The following is a 14,114-nucleotide window of genomic DNA, read 5'->3' as shown; positions in this document are numbered from 1 at the left end:
GGCAACACTGTGTATGTGTCTCTCGCAGAGCCCGGCTGCCAAATTCGAAACGTCCAGCGATTGCGCCCACACGAAAGCTGCCAGCACGGAATGCTGTAGCTGGTTTTCACTGTCCCTTGGAACTGCATTCGCTGCCACACAGACATTCGCTTTCCCCAAAAGCTTTGCTTGGTAGTGGGGCAACACTGTGTATCTCTCTCTCGCAGAGCCCGGCTGCCAAATTCGAAACGTCCAGCGATTGCGCCCACACGAAAGCTGCCAGCACGGAATGCTGTAGCTGGTTTTCACTGTCCCTTGGAACTGCATTCGCTGCCACACAGACATTCGCTTTCCCCAAAAGCTTTGCTTGGTAGTGGGGCAACACTGTGTATGTGTCTCTCGCAGAGCCCGGCTAACAAATTCGAAACGTCCAGCGATTGCGCCCACACGAAAGCTGCCAGCACGGAATGCTGTAGCTGGTTTTCACTGTCCCTTGGAACTGCATTCGCTGCCACACAGACATTCGCTTTCCCCAAAAGCTTTGCTTGGTAATGGGGCAACACTGTGTATGTGTCTCTCGCAGAGCCCGGCTGCCAAATTCGAAACGTCCAGCGATTGCGCCCACACGAAAGCTGCCAGCACGGAATGCTGTAGCTGGTTTTCACTGTCCCTTGGAACTGCATTCGCTGCCACACAGACATTCGCTTTCCCCAAAAGCTTTGCTTGGTAGTGGGGCAACACTGTGTATCTCTCTCTCGCAGAGCCCGGCTGCCAAATTCGAAACGTCCAGCGATTTCTCCCACACGAAAGCTGCCAGCACGGAATGCTGTAGCTGGTTTTCACTGTCCCTTGGAACTGCATTCGCTGCCACACAGACATTCGCTTTCCCCAAAAGCTTTGCTTGGTAAAGGGGCAACACTGTGTATGTGTCTCTCGCAGAGCCCGGCTAACAAATTCGAAACGTCCAGCGATTGCGCCCACACGAAAGCTGCCAGCACGGAATGCTGTAGCTGGTTTTCACTGTCCCTTGGAACTGCATTCGCTGCCACACAGACATTCGCTTTCCCCAAAAGCTTTGCTTGGTAATGGGGCAACACTGTGTATGTGTCTCTCGCAGAGCCCGGCTGCCAAATTCGAAACGTCCAGCGATTGCGCCCACACGAAAGCTGCCAGCACGGAATGCTGTAGCTGGTTTTCACTGTCCCTTGGAACTGCATTCGCTGCCACACAGACATTCGCTTTCCCCAAAAGCTTTGCTTGGTAGTGGGGCAACACTGTGTATCTCTCTCTCGCAGAGCCCGGGTGCCAAATTCGAAACGTCCAGCGATTGCGCCCACACGAAAGCTGCCAGCACGGAATGCTGTAGCTGGTTTTCACTGTCCCTTGGAACTGCATTCGCTGCCACACAGACATTCGCTTTCCCCAAAAGCTTTGCTTGGTAGTGGGGCAACACTGTGTATGTGTCTCTCGCTGAGCCCGGCTGCCAAATTCGAAACGTCCAGCGATTGCGCCCACACGAAAGCTGCCAGCACGGAATGCTGTAGCTGGTTTTCACTGTCCCTTGGAACTGCATTCGCTGCCACACAGACATTCGCTTTCCCCAAAAGCTTTGCTTGGTAGTGGGGCAACACTGTGTATCTCTCTCTCGCAGAGCCCGGCTGCCAAATTCGAAACGTCCAGCGATTTCTCCCACACGAAAGCTGCCAGCACGGAATGCTGTAGCTGGTTTTCACTGTCCCTTGGAACTGCATTCGCTGCCACACAGACATTCGCTTTCCCCAAAAGCTTTGCTTGGTAAAGGGGCAACACTGTGTATGTGTCTCTCGCAGAGCCCGGCTAACAAATTCGAAACGTCCAGCGATTTCGCCCACACGAAAGCTGCCAGCACGGAATGCTGTAGCTGGTTTTCACTGTCCCTTGGAACTGCATTCGCTGCCACACAGACATTCGCTTTCCCCAAAAGCTTTGCTTGGTAATGGGGCAACACTGTGTATGTGTCTCTCGCAGAGCCCGGCTAACAAATTCGAAACGTCCAGCGATTGCGCCCACACGAAAGCTGCCAGCACGGAATGCTGTAGCTGGTTTTCACTGTCCCTTGGAACTGCATTCGCTGCCACACAGACATTCGCTTTCCCCAAAAGCTTTGGTTCGTAAAGGGGCAACACTGTGTATGTGTCTCTCGCAGAGCCCGGCTGCCAAATTCGAAACGTCCAGCGATTGCGCCCACACGAAAGCTGCCAGCACGGAATGCTGTAGCTGGTTTTCACTGTCCCTTGGAACTGCATTCCCTGCCACACAGACATTCGCTTTCCCCAGAAGCTTTGCTTGGTAATGGGGCAACACTGTGTATGTGTCTCTCGCAGAGCCCGGCTGCCAAATTCGAAACGTCCAGCGATTTCGCCCACACGAAAGCTGCCAGCACGGAATGCTGTAGCTGGTTTTCACTGTCCCTTGGAACTGCATTCGCTGCCACACAGACATTCGCTTTCCCCAAAAGCTTTGCTTGGTAATGGGGCAACACTGTGTATGTGTCTCTCGCAGAGCCCGGCTGCCAAATTCGAAACGTCCAGCGATTGCGCCCACACGAAAGCTGCCAGCACGGAATGCTGTAGCTGGTTTTCACTGTCCCTTGGAACTGCATTCGCTGCCACACAGACATTCGCTTTCCCCAAAAGCTTTGCTTGGTAGTGGGGCAACACTGTGTATGTGTCTCTCGCAGAGCCCGGCTGCCAAATTCGAAACGTCCAGCGATTGCGCCCACACGAAAGCTGCCAGCACGGAATGCTGTAGCTGGTTTTCACTGTCCCTTGGAACTGCATTCGCTGCCACACAGACATTCGCTTTCTCCAAAAGCTTTGCTTGGTAAAGGGGCAACACTGTGTATGAGTCTCTCGCAGAGCCCGGCTAACAAATTCGAAACGTCCAGCGATTGCGCCCACACGAAAGCTGCCAGCACGGAATGCTGTAGCTGGTTTTCACTGTCCCTTGGAACTGCATTCGCTGCCACACAGACATTCGCTTTCCCCAAAAGCTTTGGTTCGTAAAGGGGCAACACTGTGTATGTGTCTCTCGCAGAGCCCGGCTGCCAAATTCGAAACGTCCAGCGATTGCGCCCACACGAAAGCTGCCAGCACGGAATGCTGTAGCTGGTTTTCACTGTCCCTTGGAACTGCATTCCCTGCCACACAGACATTCGCTTTCCCCAGAAGCTTTGCTTGGTAATGGGGCAACACTGTGTATGTGTCTCTCGCAGAGCCCGGCTGCCAAATTCGAAACGTCCAGCGATTTCTCCCACACGAAAGCTGCCAGCACGGAATGCTGTAGCTGGTTTTCACTGTCCCTTGGAACTGCATTCGCTGCCACACAGACATTCGCTTTCCCCAAAAGCTTTGGTTCGTAAAGGGGCAACACTGCGTATGTGTCTCTCGCAGAGCCCGGCTGCCAAATTCGAAACGTCCAGCGATTGCGCCCACACGAAAGCTGCCAGCACGGAATGCTGTAGCTGGTTTTCACTGTCCCTTGGAACTGCATTCGCTGCCACACAGACATTCGCTTTCCCCAAAAGCTTTGCTTGGTAATGGGGCAACACTGTGTATGTGTCTCTCGCAGAGCCCGGCTGCCAAATTCGAAACGTCCAGCGATTTCTCCCACACGAAACCTGCCAGCACGGAATGCTGTAGCTGGTTTTCACTGTCCCTTGGAACTGCATTCGCTGCCACACAGACATTCGCTTTCCCCAAAAGCTTTGCTTGGTAATGGGGCAACACTGTGTATGTGTCTCTCGCAGAGCCCGGCTGCCAAATTCGAAACGTCCAGCGATTGCGCCCACACGAAAGCTGCCAGCACGGAATGCTGTAGCTGGTTTTCACTGTCCCTTGGAACTGCATTCGCTGCCACACAGACATTCGCTTTCCCCAAAAGCTTTGCTTGGTAGTGGGGCAACACTGTGTATCTCTCTCTCGCAGAGCCCGGCTGCCAAATTCGAAACGTCCAGCGATTGCGCCCACACGAAAGCTGCCAGCACGGAATGCTGTAGCTGGTTTTCACTGTCCCTTGGAACTGCATTCGCTGCCACACAGACATTCGCTTTCCCCAAAAGCTTTGCTTGGTAGTGGGGCAACACTGTGTATCTCTCTCTCGCAGAGCCCGGCTGCCAAATTCGAAACGTCCAGCGATTGCGCCCACACGAAAGATGCCAGCACGGAATGCTGTAGCTGGTTTTCACTGTCCCTTGGAACTGCATTCGCTGCCACACAGACATTCGCTTTCCCCAAAAGCTTTGCTTGGTAAAGGGGCAACACTGTGTATGTGTCTCTCGCAGAGCCCGGCTAACAAATTCGAAACGTCCAGCGATTGCGCCCACACGAAAGCTGCCAGCACGGAATGCTGTAGCTGGTTTTCACTGTCCCTTGGAACTGCATTCGCTGCCACACAGACATTCGCTTTCCCCAAAAGCTTTGGTTCGTAAAGGGGCAACACTGTGTATGTGTCTCTCGCAGAGCCCGGCTGCCAAATTCGAAACGTCCAGCGATTGCGCCCACACGAAAGCTGCCAGCACGGAATGCTGTAGCTGGTTTTCACTGTCCCTTGGAACTGCATTCCCTGCCACACAGACATTCGCTTTCCCCAGAAGCTTTGCTTGGTAATGGGGCAACACTGTGTATGTGTCTCTCGCAGAGCCCGGCTGCCAAATTCGAAACGTCCAGCGATTTCTCCCACACGAAAGCTGCCAGCACGGAATGCTGTAGCTGGTTTTCACTGTCCCTTGGAACTGCATTCGCTGCCACACAGACATTCGCTTTCCCCAAAAGCTTTGGTTCGTAAAGGGGCAACACTGCGTATGTGTCTCTCGCAGAGCCCGGCTGCCAAATTCGAAACGTCCAGCGATTGCGCCCACACGAAAGCTGCCAGCACGGAATGCTGTAGCTGGTTTTCACTGTCCCTTGGAACTGCATTCGCTGCCACACAGACATTCGCTTTCCCCAAAAGCTTTGCTTGGTAATGGGGCAACACTGTGTATGTGTCTCTCGCAGAGCCCGGCTGCCAAATTCGAAACGTCCAGCGATTTCTCCCACACGAAAGCTGCCAGCACGGAATGCTGTAGCTGGTTTTCACTGTCCCTTGGAACTGCATTCGCTGCCACACAGACATTCGCTTTCCCCAAAAGCTTTGCTTGGTAATGGGCAACACTGTGTATGTGTCTCTCGCAGAGCCCGGCTGCCAAATTCGAAACGTCCAGCGATTTCTCCCACACGAAAGCTGCCAGCACGGAATGCTGTAGCTGGTTTTCACTGTCCCTTGGAACTGCATTCGCTGCCACACAGACATTCGCTTTCCCCAAAAGCTTTGCTTGGTAGTGGGGCAACACTGTGTATGTGTCTCTCGCAGAGCCCGGCTGCCAAATTCGAAACGTCCAGCGATTGCGCCCACACGAAAGCTGCCAGCACGGAATGCTGTAGCTGGTTTTCACTGTCCCTTGGAACTGCATTCGCTGCCACACAGACATTCGCTTTCCCCAAAAGCTTTGCTTGGTAGTGGGGCAACACTGTGTATCTCTCTCTCGCAGAGCCCGGCTGCCAAATTCGAAACGTCCAGCGATTGCGCCCACACGAAAGCTGCCAGCACGGAATGCTGTAGCTGGTTTTCACTGTCCCTTGGAACTGCATTCGCTGCCACACAGACATTCGCTTTCCCCAAAAGCTTTGGTTCGTAAAGGGGCAACACTGTGTATGTGTCTCTCGCAGAGCCCGGCTGCCAAATTCGAAACGTCCAGCGATTTCTCCCACACGAAAGCTGCCAGCACGGAATGCTGTAGCTGGTTTTCACTGTCCCTTGGAACTGCATTCGCTGCCACACAGACATTCGCTTTCCCCAAAAGCTTTGCTTGGTAATGGGCAACACTGTGTATGTGTCTCTCGCAGAGCCCGGCTGCCAAATTCGAAACGTCCAGCGATTGCGCCCACACGAAAGCTGCCAGCACGGAATGCTGTAGCTGGTTTTCACTGTCCCTTGGAACTGCATTCGCTGCCACACAGACATTCGCTTTCCCCAAAAGCTTTGCTTGGTAGTGGGGCAACACTGTGTATCTCTCTCGCGCAGAGCCCGGCTGCCAAATTCGAAACGTCCAGCGATTGCGCCCACACGAAAGCTGCCAGCACGGAATGCTGTAGCTGGTTTTCACTGTCCCTTGGAACTGCATTCGCTGCCACACAGACATTCGCTTTCCCCAAAAGCTTTGCTTGGTAAAGGGGCAACACTGTGTATGTGTCTCTCGCAGAGCCCGGCTAACAAATTCGAAACGTCCAGCGATTGCGCCCACACGAAAGCTGCCAGCACGGAATGCTGTAGCTGGTTTTCACTGTCCCTTGGAACTGCATTCGTTGCCACACAGACATTCGCTTTCCCCAAAAGCTTTGGTTCGTAAAGGGGCAACACTGTGTATGTGTCTCTCGCAGAGCCCGGCTGCCAAATTCGAAACGTCCAGCGATTGCGCCCACACGAAAGCTGCCAGCACGGAATGCTGTAGCTGGTTTTCACTGTCCCTTGGAACTCCATTCGCTGCCACACAGACATTCGCTTTCCCCAAAAGCTTTGCTTGGTAATGGGGCAACACTGTGTATGTGTCTCTCGCAGAGCCCGGCTGCCAAATTCGAAACGTCCAGCGATTGCGCCCACACGAAAGCTGCCAGCACGGAATGCTGTAGCTGGTTTTCACTGTCCCTTGGAACTGCATTCGCTGCCACACAGACATTCGCTTTCCCCAAAAGCTTTGCTTGGTAGTGGGGCAACACTGTGTATCTCTCTCTCGCAGAGCCCGGCTGCCAAATTCGAAACGTCCAGCGATTGCGCCCACACGAAAGCTGCCAGCACGGAATGCTGTAGCTGGTTTTCACTGTCCCTTGGAACTGCATTCGCTGCCACACAGACATTCGCTTTCCCCAAAAGCTTTGCTTGGTAAAGGGGCAACACTGTGTATGTGTCTCTCGCAGAGCCCGGCTAACAAATTCGAAACGTCCAGCGATTGCGCCCACACGAAAGCTGCCAGCACGGAATGCTGTAGCTGGTTTTCACTGTCCCTTGGAACTGCATTCGCTGCCACACAGACATTCGCTTTCCCCAAAAGCTTTGCTTGGTAGTGGGGCAACACTGTGTATGTGTCTCTCGCAGAGCCCGGCTGCCAAATTCGAAACGTCCAGCGATTGCGCCCACACGAAAGCTGCCAGCACGGAATGCTGTAGCTGGTTTTCACTGTCCCTTGGAACTGCATTCCCTGCCACACAGACATTCGCTTTCCCCAGAAGCTTTGCTTGGTAATGGGGCAACACTGTGTATGTGTCTCTCGCAGAGCCCGGCTGCCAAATTCGAAACGTCCAGCGATTTCTCCCACACGAAAGCTGCCAGCACGGAATGCTGTAGCTGGTTTTCACTGTCCCTTGGAACTGCATTCGCTGCCACACAGACATTCGCTTTCCCCAAAAGCTTTGGTTCGTAAAGGGGCAACACTGCGTATGTGTCTCTCGCAGAGCCCGGCTGCCAAATTCGAAACGTCCAGCGATTGCGCCCACACGAAAGCTGCCAGCACGGAATGCTGTAGCTGGTTTTCACTGTCCCTTGGAACTGCATTCGCTGCCACACAGACATTCGCTTTCCCCAAAAGCTTTGCTTGGTAATGGGGCAACACTGTGTATGTGTCTCTCGCAGAGCCCGGCTGCCAAATTCGAAACGTCCAGCGATTTCTCCCACACGAAAGCTGCCAGCACGGAATGCTGTAGCTGGTTTTCACTGTCCCTTGGAACTGCATTCGCTGCCACACAGACATTCGCTTTCCCCAAAAGCTTTGCTTGGTAATGGGGCAACACTGTGTATGTGTCTCTCGCAGAGCCCGGCTGCCAAATTCGAAACGTCCAGCGATTGCGCCCACACGAAAGCTGCCAGCACGGAATGCTGTAGCTGGTTTTCACTGTCCCTTGGAACTGCATTCGCTGCCACACAGACATTCGCTTTCCCCAAAAGCTTTGCTTGGTAGTGGGGCAACACTGTGTATCTCTCTCTCGCAGAGCCCGGCTGCCAAATTCGAAACGTCCAGCGATTGCGCCCACACGAAAGCTGCCAGCACGGAATGCTGTAGCTGGTTTTCACTGTCCCTTGGAACTGCATTCGCTGCCACACAGACATTCGCTTTCCCCAAAAGCTTTGCTTGGTAGTGGGGCAACACTGTGTATGTGTCTCTCGCAGAGCCCGGCTGCCAAATTCGAAACGTCCAGCGATTGCGCCCACACGAAAGCTGCCAGCACGGAATGCTGTAGCTGGTTTTCACTGTCCCTTGGAACTGCATTCCCTGCCACACAGACATTCGCTTTCCCCAGAAGCTTTGCTTGGTAATGGGGCAACACTGCGTATGTGTCTCTCGCAGAGCCCGGCTGCCAAATTCGAAACGTCCAGCGATTGCGCCCACACGAAAGCTGCCAGCACGGAATGCTGTAGCTGGTTTTCACTGTCCCTTGGAACTGCATTCCCTGCCACACAGACATTCGCTTTCCCCAGAAGCTTTGCTTGGTAATGGGGCAACACTGTGTATGTGTCTCTCGCAGAGCCCGGCTGCCAAATTCGAAACGTCCAGCGATTTCTCCCACACGAAAGCTGCCAGCACGGAATGCTGTAGCTGGTTTTCACTGTCCCTTGGAACTGCATTCGCTGCCACACAGACATTCGCTTTCCCCAAAAGCTTTGGTTCGTAAAGGGGCAACACTGCGTATGTGTCTCTCGCAGAGCCCGGCTGCCAAATTCGAAACGTCCAGCGATTGCGCCCACACGAAAGCTGCCAGCACGGAATGCTGTAGCTGGTTTTCACTGTCCCTTGGAACTGCATTCGCTGCCACACAGACATTCGCTTTCCCCAAAAGCTTTGGTTCGTAAAGGGGCAACACTGTGTATGTGTCTCTCGCAGAGCCCGGCTGCCAAATTCGAAACGTCCAGCGATTTCTCCCACACGAAAGCTGCCAGCACGGAATGCTGTAGCTGGTTTTCACTGTCCCTTGGAACTGCATTCGCTGCCACACAGACATTCGCTTTCCCCAAAAGCTTTGCTTGGTAATGGGGCAACACTGTGTATGTGTCTCTCGCAGAGCCCGGCTGCCAAATTCGAAACGTCCAGCGATTGCGCCCACACGAAAGCTGCCAGCACGGAATGCTGTAGCTGGTTTTCACTGTCCCTTGGAACTGCATTCGCTGCCACACAGACATTCGCTTTCCCCAAAAGCTTTGCTTGGTAGTGGGGCAACACTGTGTATCTCTCTCTCGCAGAGCCCGGCTGCCAAATTCGAAACGTCCAGCGATTGCGCCCACACGAAAGCTGCCAGCACGGAATGCTGTAGCTGGTTTTCACTGTCCCTTGGAACTGCATTCGCTGCCACACACACATTCGCTTTCCCCAAAAGCTTTGCTTGGTAAAGGGGCAACACTGTGTATGTGTCTCTCGCAGAGCCCGGCTAACAAATTCGAAACGTCCAGCGATTGCGCCCACACGAAAGCTGCCAGCACGGAATGCTGTAGCTGGTTTTCACTGTCCCTTGGAACTGCATTCGCTGCCACACAGACATTCGCTTTCCCCAAAAGCTTTGCTTGGTAATGGGGCAACACTGTGTATGTGTCTCTCGCAGAGCCCGGCTGCCAAATTCGAAACGTCCAGCGATTGCGCCCACACGAAAGCTGCCAGCACGGAATGCTGTAGCTGGTTTTCACTGTCCCTTGGAACTGCATTCTCTGTCACACAGACATTCGCTTTCCACAAAAGCTTTGCTTGGTAGTGGGGCAACACTGTGTATCTCTCTCTCGCAGAGCCCGGGTGCCAAATTCGAAACGTCCAGCGATTGCGCCCACACGAAAGCTGCCAGCACGGAATGCTGTAGCTGGTTTTCACTGTCCCTTGGAACTGCATTCGCTGCCACACAGACATTCGCTTTCCCCAAAAGCTTTGCTTGGTAGTGGGGCAACACTGTGTATGTGTCTCTCGCTGAGCCCGGCTGCCAAATTCGAAACGTCCAGCGATTGCGCCCACACGAAAGCTGCCAGCACGGAATGCTGTAGCTGGTTTTCACTGTCCCTTGGAACTGCATTCGCTGCCACACAGACATTCGCTTTCCCCAAAAGCTTTGCTTGGTAGTGGGGCAACACTGTGTATCTCTCTCTCGCAGAGCCCGGCTGCCAAATTCGAAACGTCCAGCGATTTCTCCCACACGAAAGCTGCCAGCACGGAATGCTGTAGCTGGTTTTCACTGTCCCTTGGAACTGCATTCGCTGCCACACAGACATTCGCTTTCCCCAAAAGCTTTGCTTGGTAAAGGGGCAACACTGTGTATGTGTCTCTCGCAGAGCCCGGCTAACAAATTCGAAACGTCCAGCGATTTCGCCAACACGAAAGCTGCCAGCACGGAATGCTGTAGCTGGTTTTCACTGTCCCTTGGAACTGCATTCGCTGCCACACAGACATTCGCTTTCCCCAAAAGCTTTGCTTGGTAATGGGGCAACACTGTGTATGTGTCTCTCGCAGAGCCCGGCTGCCAAATTCGAAACGTCCAGCGATTTCGCCCACACGAAAGCTGCCAGCACGGAATGCTGTAGCTGGTTTTCACTGTCCCTTGGAACTGCATTCGCTGCCACACAGACATTCGCTTTCCCCAAAAGCTTTGCTTGGTAATGGGGCAACACTGTGTATGTGTCTCTCGCAGAGCCCGGCTGCCAAATTCGAAACGTCCAGCGATTTCTCCCACACGAAAGCTGCCAGCACGGAATGCTGTAGCTGGTTTTCACTGTCCCTTGGAACTGCATTCGCTGCCACACAGACATTCGCTTTCCCCAAAAGCTTTGGTTCGTAAAGGGGCAACACTGTGTATGTGTCTCTCGCAGAGCCCGGCTGCCAAATTCGAAACGTCCAGCGATTTCTCCCACACGAAATCTGCCAGCACGGAATGCTGTAGCTGGTTTTCACTGTCCCTTGGAACTGCATTCGCTGCCACACAGACATTCGCTTTCCCCAAAAGCTTTGCTTGGTAATGGGGCAACACTGTGTATGTGTCTCTCGCAGAGCCCGGCTGCCAAATTCGAAACGTCCAGCGATTGCGCCCACACGAAAGCTGCCAGCACGGAATGCTGTAGCTGGTTTTCACTGTCCCTTGGAACTGCATTCGCTGCCACACAGACATTCGCTTTCCCCAAAAGCTTTGCTTGGTAATGGGGCAACACTGTGTATGTGTCTCTCGCAGAGCCCGGCTGCCAAATTCGAAACGTCCAGCGATTGCGCCCACACGAAAGCTGCCAGCACGGAATGCTGTAGCTGGTTTTCACTGTCCCTTGGAACTGCATTCGCTGCCACACAGACATTCGCTTTCCCCAAAAGCTTTGCTTGGTAGTGGGGCAACACTGTGTATCTCTCTCTCGCAGAGCCCGGCTGCCAAATTCGAAACGTCCAGCGATTGCGCCCACACGAAAGCTGCCAGCACGGAATGCTGTAGCTGGTTTTCACTGTCCCTTGGAACTGCATTCGCTGCCACACACACATTCGCTTTCCCCAAAAGCTTTGCTTGGTAAAGGGGCAACACTGTGTATGTGTCTCTCGCAGAGCCCGGCTAACAAATTCGAAACGTCCAGCGATTGCGCCCACACGAAAGCTGCCAGCACGGAATGCTGTAGCTGGTTTTCACTGTCCCTTGGAACTGCATTCGCTGCCACACAGACATTCGCTTTCCCCAAAAGCTTTGCTTGGTAATGGGGCAACACTGTGTATGTGTCTCTCGCAGAGCCCGGCTGCCAAATTCGAAACGTCCAGCGATTGCGCCCACACGAAAGCTGCCAGCACGGAATGCTGTAGCTGGTTTTCACTGTCCCTTGGAACTGCATTCGCTGCCACACAGACATTCGCTTTCCCCAAAAGCTTTGCTTGGTAGTGGGGCAACACTGTGTATCTCTCTCTCGCAGAGCCCGGGTGCCAAATTCGAAACGTCCAGCGATTGCGCCCACACGAAAGCTGCCAGCACGGAATGCTGTAGCTGGTTTTCACTGTCCCTTGGAACTGCATTCGCTGCCACACAGACATTCGCTTTCCCCAAAAGCTTTGCTTGGTAGTGGGGCAACACTGTGTATGTGTCTCTCGCTGAGCCCGGCTGCCAAATTCGAAACGTCCAGCGATTGCGCCCACACGAAAGCTGCCAGCACGGAATGCTGTAGCTGGTTTTCACTGTCCCTTGGAACTGCATTCGCTGCCACACAGACATTCGCTTTCCCCAAAAGCTTTGCTTGGTAGTGGGGCAACACTGTGTATCTCTCTCTCGCAGAGCCCGGCTGCCAAATTCGAAACGTCCAGCGATTTCTCCCACACGAAAGCTGCCAGCACGGAATGCTGTAGCTGGTTTTCACTGTCCCTTGGAACTGCATTCGCTGCCACACAGACATTCGCTTTCCCCAAAAGCTTTGCTTGGTAAAGGGGCAACACTGTGTATGTGTCTCTCGCAGAGCCCGGCTAACAAATTCGAAACGTCCAGCGATTTCGCCCACACGAAAGCTGCCAGCACGGAATGCTGTAGCTGGTTTTCACTGTCCCTTGGAACTGCATTCGCTGCCACACAGACATTCGCTTTCCCCAAAAGCTTTGCTTGGTAATGGGGCAACACTGTGTATGTGTCTCTCGCAGAGCCCGGCTGCCAAATTCGAAACGTCCAGCGATTTCTCCCACACGAAAGCTGCCAGCACGGAATGCTGTAGCTGGTTTTCACTGTCCCTTGGAACTGCATTCGCTGCCACACAGACATTCGCTTTCCCCAAAAGCTTTGGTTCGTAAAGGGGCAACACTGTGTATGTGTCTCTCGCAGAGCCCGGCTGCCAAATTCGAAACGTCCAGCGATTTCTCCCACACGAAATCTGCCAGCACGGAATGCTGTAGCTGGTTTTCACTGTCCCTTGGAACTGCATTCGCTGCCACACAGACATTCGCTTTCCCCAAAAGCTTTGCTTGGTAATGGGGCAACACTGTGTATGTGTCTCTCGCAGAGCCCGGCTGCCAAATTCGAAACGTCCAGCGATTGCGCCCACACGAAAGCTGCCAGCACGGAATGCTGTAGCTGGTTTTCACTGTCCCTTGGAACTGCATTCGCTGCCACACAGACATTCGCTTTCCCCAAAAGCTTTGCTTGGTAATGGGGCAACACTGTGTATGTGTCTCTCGCAGAGCCCGGCTGCCAAATTCGAAACGTCCAGCGATTGCGCCCACACGAAAGCTGCCAGCACGGAATGCTGTAGCTGGTTTTCACTGTCCCTTGGAACTGCATTCGCTGCCACACAGACATTCGCTTTCCCCAAAAGCTTTGCTTGGTAGTGGGGCAACACTGTGTATGTGTCTCTCGCAGAGCCCGGCTGCCAAATTCGAAACGTCCAGCGATTGCGCCCACACGAAAGCTGCCAGCACGGAATGCTGTAGCTGGTTTTCACTGTCCCTTGGAACTGCATTCGCTGCCACACAGACATTCGCTTTCCCCAAAAGCTTTGCTTGGTAATGCGGCAACACTGTGTATGTGTCTCTCGCAGAGCCCGGCTGCCAAATTCGAAACGTCCAGCGATTTCGCCCACACGAAAGCTGCCAGCACGGAATGCTGTAGCTGGTTTTCACTGTCCCTTGGAACTGCATTCCCTGCCACACAGACATTCGATTTCCCCAAAAGCTTTGCTTGGTAATGGGGCAACACTGTGTATGTGTCTCTCGCAGAGCCCGGCTGCCAAATTCGAAACGTCCAGCGATTTCTCCCACACGAAAGCTGCCAGCACGGAATGCTATAGCTGGTTTTCACTGTCCCTTGGAACTGCATTCGCTGCCACACAGACATTCGCTTTCCCCAAAAGCTTTGGTTCGTAAAGGGGCAACACTGCGTATGTGTCTCTCGCAGAGCCCGGCTGCCAAATTCGAAACGTCCAGCGATTGCGCCCACACGAAAGCTGCCAGCACGGAATGCTGTAGCTGGTTTTCACTGTCCCTTGGAACTGCATTCGCTGCCACACAGACATTCGCTTTCCCCAAAAGCTTTGGTTCGTAAAGGGGCAACACTGTGTATGTGTCTCTCGCAGAGCCCGGCTAACAAATTCGAAACGTC

This window comes from Mycteria americana, chromosome 13 (genome assembly GCF_035582795.1).
Source record: "Mycteria americana isolate JAX WOST 10 ecotype Jacksonville Zoo and Gardens chromosome 13, USCA_MyAme_1.0, whole genome shotgun sequence".
Taxonomy (NCBI): Eukaryota; Metazoa; Chordata; class Aves; order Ciconiiformes; family Ciconiidae; genus Mycteria; species Mycteria americana.
This window is presented reverse-complemented; position numbering follows the sequence as displayed.